The sequence below is a fragment of the Tachypleus tridentatus genome, chromosome 1, assembly GCF_004210375.1.
Source record: "Tachypleus tridentatus isolate NWPU-2018 chromosome 1, ASM421037v1, whole genome shotgun sequence".
NCBI classification, from domain to species: Eukaryota; Metazoa; Arthropoda; class Merostomata; order Xiphosura; family Limulidae; genus Tachypleus; species Tachypleus tridentatus.
Genome location: NC_134825.1, coordinates 159,681,917 through 159,687,916, shown reverse-complemented (window position 1 = coordinate 159,687,916; position 6,000 = coordinate 159,681,917). Strand labels below are relative to the sequence as shown.

Below are 6,000 nucleotides of genomic sequence, written 5' to 3'. Positions count from 1 at the left end.
TTATTATATGACAAGTTACAGTCTGTATAATGGAGTTCATTATTATATGAAAAGTTACAGTCTGTGTAATGGAGTTCATTATTACGTGTCGAGTTACAGTCTGTGTAATGGAGTTCATTATTATATGAAAAGTTACAGTCTGTGTAATGGAGTTCATTATTATATGAAAAGTTACAGTCTGTGTAATGGAGTTCGTTATTATATGACAAGTTACAGTCTGAATAATGGAGTTCATTATTATATGAAAAGTTACACTCTGTGTAATGGAGTTCATTATTATATGAAAAGTTACAGTCTGTGTAATGGAGTTCATTATTATATGACAAGTTACAGTCTGTATAATGGAGTTCATTATTATATGAAAAGTTACAGTCTGTGTAATGGAGTTCATTATTATATGAAAAGTTACAGTCTGTGTAATGGAGTTCATTATTATATGAAAAGTTATAGTCTGTATAATGGAGTTCATTGTTACGTGACAAGTTACAGTCTGTATAATGGAGCTCATTATTATATGACAAGTTACAGTCTGTGTAATGGAGTTAATTATTATATGACAAGTTACAGTCTGTGTAATGGAGTTCATTATTATATGAAAAGTTACAGTCTGTGTAATGGAGTTCATTATTACGTGTCGAGTTACAGTCTGTGTAATGGAGTTCATTATTATATGAAAAGTTACAGTCTGTGTAATGGAGTTCATTATTATATGAAAAGTTACAGTCTGTGTAATGGAGTTCGTTATTATATGACAAGTTACAGTCTGAATAATGGAGTTCATTATTATATGAAAAGTTACACTCTGTGTAATGGAGTTCATTATTATATGAAAAGTTACAGTCTGTGTAATGGAGTTCATTATTATATGACAAGTTACAGTCTGTATAATGGAGTTCATTATTATATGAAAAGTTACAGTCTGTGTAATGGAGTTCATTATTATATGAAAAGTTACAGTCTGTGTAATGGAGTTCATTATTATATGAAAAGTTATAGTCTGTATAATGGAGTTCATTGTTACGTGACAAGTTACAGTCTGTATAATGGAGCTCATTATTATATGACAAGTTACAGTCTGTGTAATGGAGTTAATTATTATATGACAAGTTACAGTCTGTGTAATGGAGTTCATTATTATATGAAAAGTTATAGTCTGTGTAATGGAGTTCATTATTATATGACAAGTTACAGTCTGTGTAATGGAGTTCATTATTACGTGTCGAGTTACAGTCTGTATAATGGAGCTCATTATTATATGACAAGTTACAGTCTGTATAATGGAGTTCACTATTACGTGACAAGTTACAGTCTGTATAATAAAGTTAATTATTATATGACAAGTTACAGTCTGTGTAATGGAGTTCATTATTATATGAAAAGTTATAGTCTGTATAATGGAGTTCATTGTTACGTGACAAGTTACAGTCTGTGTAATTGAGTTCATTATTATATGACAAGTTACAGTCTGTGTAATGGAGTTCATTATTATATGACAAGTTACAGTCTGTGTAATGGAGTTCATTATTACGTGTCGAGTTACAGTCTGTGTAATGGAGTTCATTATTATATGACAAGTTACAGTCTGTATAATGGAGTTCATTATTATATGAAAAGTTACAGTCTGTGTAATGGAGTTCATTATTATATGAAATGTTACAGTCTGTGTAATAGAGTTCATTATTATATGACAAGTTACAGTCTGTATAATGGAGTTCATTATTATATGAAAAGTTACAGTCTGTGTAATGGAGTTCATTATTATATGAAAAGTTACAGTCTGTGTAATGGAGTTCATTATTATATGAAAAGTTACAGTCTGTGTAATGGAGTTCATTATTACGTGTCGAGTTACAGTCTGTGTAATGGAGTTCATTATTATATGACAAGTTACAGTCTGTATAATGGAGTTCACTATTACGTGACAAGTTACAGTCTGTATAATAAAGTTAATTATTATATGACAAGTTACAGTCTGTGTAATGGAGTTCATTATTATATGAAAAGTTATAGTCTGTATAATGGAGTTCATTGTTACGTGACAAGTTACAGTCTGTGTAATGGAGTTCATTATTATATGAAAAGTTACAGTCTGTATAATGGAGCTCATTATTATATGACAAGTTACAGTCTGTATAATGGAGTTCACTATTACGTGACAAGTTACAGTCTGTATAATAAAGTTAATTATTATATGACAAGTTACAGTCTGTGTAATGGAGTTCATTATTATATGAAAAGTTATAGTCTGTATAATGGAGTTCATTGTTACGTGACAAGTTACAGTCTGTGTAATGGAGTTCATTATTATATGACAAGTTACAGTCTGTGTAATGGAGTTCATTATTACGTGTCGAGTTACAGTCTGTGTAATGGAGTTCATTATTATATGACAAGTTACAGTCTGTATAATGGAGTTCATTATTATATGAAAAGTTACAGTCTGTGTAATGAAGTTCATTATTATATGAAATGTTACAGTCTGTGTAATAGAGTTCATTATTATATGACAAGTTACAGTCTGTATAATGGAGTTCATTATTATATGAAAAGTTACAGTCTGTGTAATGGAGTTCATTATTATATGAAAAGTTACAGTCTGTGTAATGGAGTTCATTATTATATGAAAAGTTACAGTCTGTGTAATGGAGTTCATTATTACGTGTCGAGTTACAGTCTGTGTAATGGAGTTCATTATTATATGAAAAGTTATAGTCTGTATAATGGAGTTCATTGTTACGTGACAAGTTACAGTCTGTATAATGGAGCTCATTATTATATGAAAAGTTATAGTCTGTATAATGGAGTTCATTATTATATGACAAGTTACAGTCTGTGTAATGGAGTTCATTATTATATGACAAGTTACAGTCTGTATAATGGAGTTCATTATTATATGAAAAGTTACAGTCTGTGTAATGGAGTTCATTATTACGTGTCGAGTTACAGTCTGTGTAATGGAGTTCATTATTATATGACAAGTTACAGTCTGTATAATGGAGTTCATTATTATATGAAAAGTTACAGTCTGTGTAATGGAGTTCATTATTATATGAAAAGTTACAGTCTGTGTAATGGAGTTCATTATTATATGAAAAGTTACAGTCTGTGTAATGGAGTTCATTATTATATGAAAAGTTACAGTCTGTATAATGGAGTTCATTATTATATGAAAAGTTACAGTCTGTGTAATGGAGTTCATTATTATATGAAAAGTTACAGTCTGTGTAATGGAGTTCATTATTATATGAAAAGTTATAGGCTGTGTAATGGAGTTCATTATTATATGAAAAGTTACAGTCTGTGTAATGGAGTTCATTATTATATGACAAGTTACAGTCTGTATAATGGAGCTCACTATTACGTGACAAGTTACAGTCTGTATAATGGAGTTCATTATTATATGACAAGCTACAGTCTGTGTAATGGAGTTCATTATTATATGACAAGTTACAGTCTGTGTAATGGAGTTCATTATTATATGGCAAGTTACAGTCTGTGTAATGGAGTTCATTATTATATGACAAGTTACAGTCTGTGTAATGGAGTTCATTATTATATGGCAAGTTACAGTCTGTATAATGGAGTTCATTATTATATGACAAGCTACAGTCTGTGTAATGGAGTTCATTATTATATGAAAAGTTATAGTCTGTATAACGGAGTTCATTATCACGTGACAAGTTACAGTCTGTATAATGGAGTTCATTATTATATGACAAGTTACAGTCTGTGTAATGGAGTTCATTATTTCGTGTCGAGTTACAGTCTGTATAATGGAGTTCATTATTATATGACAAGTTACAGTCTGTGTAATGGAGTTCATTATTATATGACAAGTTACAGTCTGTGTAATGGAGTTCATTATTATATGACAAGTTACAGTCTGTATAATGGAGCTCATTATTATATGACAAGTTACAGTCTGTATAATGGAGTTCATTATTATATGACAAGTTACAGTCTGTATAATGGAGTTCATTATTATATGACAAGTTACAGTCTGTATAATGGAGTTCATTATTATATGACAAGTTACAGTCTGTATAATGGAGCTCATTATTATATGACAAGTTACAGTCTGTATAATGGAGTTCATTATTATATGACAAGTTACAGTCTGTATAATGGAGTTCATTATTATATGACAAGTTACAGTCTGTATAATGGAGCTCATTATTATATGACAAGTTACAGTCTGTATAATGGAGTTCATTATTATATGACAAGTTACAGTCTGTATAATGGAGCTCATTATTATATGACAAGTTACAGTCTGTATAATGGAGTTCATTATTATATGACAAGTTACAGTCTGTGTATTGGAGTTCATTATTACGTGTCGAGTTACAGTCTGTATAATGGAGTTCATTATTATATGACAAGTTACAGTCTGTATAATGGAGTTCATTATTATATGTCAAGTTATAGTCTGTATAATGGAGTTCATTATTACGTGTCGAGTTACAGTCTGTATAATGGAGTTCATTATTATATGACAAGTTACAGTCTGTGTAATGGAGTTCATTATTACGTGTCGAGTTACAGTCTGTATAATGGAGTTCATTATTATATGGCAAGTTACAGTCTGTATAATGGAGTTCATTATTATATGACAAGTTACAGTCTGTATAATGGAGTTCATTATTATATGGCAAGTTATAGTCTGTATAATGGAGTTCATTATTATATGTCAAGTTATAGTCTGTATAATGGAGTTCATTATTATATGGCAAGTTACAGTCTGTATAATGGAGTTCATTATTATATGACAAGTTACAGTCTGTATAATGGAGTTCATTATTATATGTCAAGTTATAGTCTGTATAATGGAGTTCATTATTATATGACAAGTGGCTATCATGTAATGAATATGTAACGTTCTTTCTCTAGTCATGGTTGAAATTTGATTTAGGTGAGGAATTTCTTCTCCCACAACGGATAGAGAAATATCAGTATGAATTTGTGAGTTCATAACTGAAAAATATATAAGTCGAAAAAGGAATCAAATCTTTATCATTTAAAGATTCGTAAATTTCCAAAAACACATATTTGAGATGCAATGATCAAAAAAGGGATTAAGTTTCACGTGTGCAAACTACAGAGGGAGCTAGCAAATAGTAAGGTGGTGTCTTCTCCAATTGTTGGAAGGTTGTTGCTGCATTATAAAGTTATTATACAGAAGCACAAATCACAGTAAATCTCGCGAGATAACGTGACAGTTACCTAAAAGAAAAATCTCTAAGGTGAACAAACAGAGCAGATAGCTTATTTGTGTGTGAAAACATTTGTATTATTTCAGAAGGAGCTGTACCAGTCACAGAATACAATGGTAGGGTGAAAAACTCCTGTCATATAATCTCTTGTAGGTTGGTTCCTTAGAGTTCTGGTATGGAAAGGATATAGACCAGTCTAGATGTGTTGTGTTGACCAGTAATACCTCCACCCTATCATTGTAAAGGAGGTGAACCAGCCAACATGCCCACAATTGAGGTTGCCATCCTCATTTTTACACCCAGTTTAATGACCCACAGATGGGAGAAGACTATACCTGGTTTTTGCGCTTTCTCACTAATGCGTTCCTGTAACAAGAGAAGTCACACTTCAGTGACATTCTGTGAACACTTTTTGAAGGAGTTCTTGTCCATGTAGATTATACACTGGTCCCTACGCCAAGTCAATGTGAGATTCTGCGTATTGGCTGAATTTAGTCAATATATCCAATCAGAAGTTAATATTTTCTTACACTGTACATATATTTTCGACAGGTACTTTACTTTCATAACACTTCCTACGTCCATTGCTTCTTTTTTGTCCAACATCAAATTAAAGAGTGTGTTCTACACTAAAGAGGAAACCAGTTGTGACAGTAGGGTGTGTTTTAGTGGAAGGTTATGCAATTTGATTTCCATGTTACAGCTCAGCTGAATCACGTTGAAACGTGGGATAGACGGAAGTTTCAAGGCCAGTGGTAAGCAAAATCATTTTCTCATATTGAGAGCT

The 6,000-nt window shown here is 31.3% G+C and overlaps 1 protein-coding gene across 1 annotated transcript in view; it reads left to right on the top strand.

Annotated features, from left to right (window-relative positions):
- The first annotated feature begins 5,738 nt into the window (after positions 1–5,738).
- The window catches only part of LOC143228955 (potassium channel, subfamily K, member 16-like), a 74,864-nt gene continuing 74,602 nt past the window's right edge, over positions 5,739–6,000 (top strand). The window contains exon 1 of the mRNA XM_076460493.1: positions 5,739–5,968. The gene's annotated coding sequence lies outside the window, so the exon portion shown is untranslated. The remainder of the gene's footprint in view (positions 5,969–6,000) is intronic.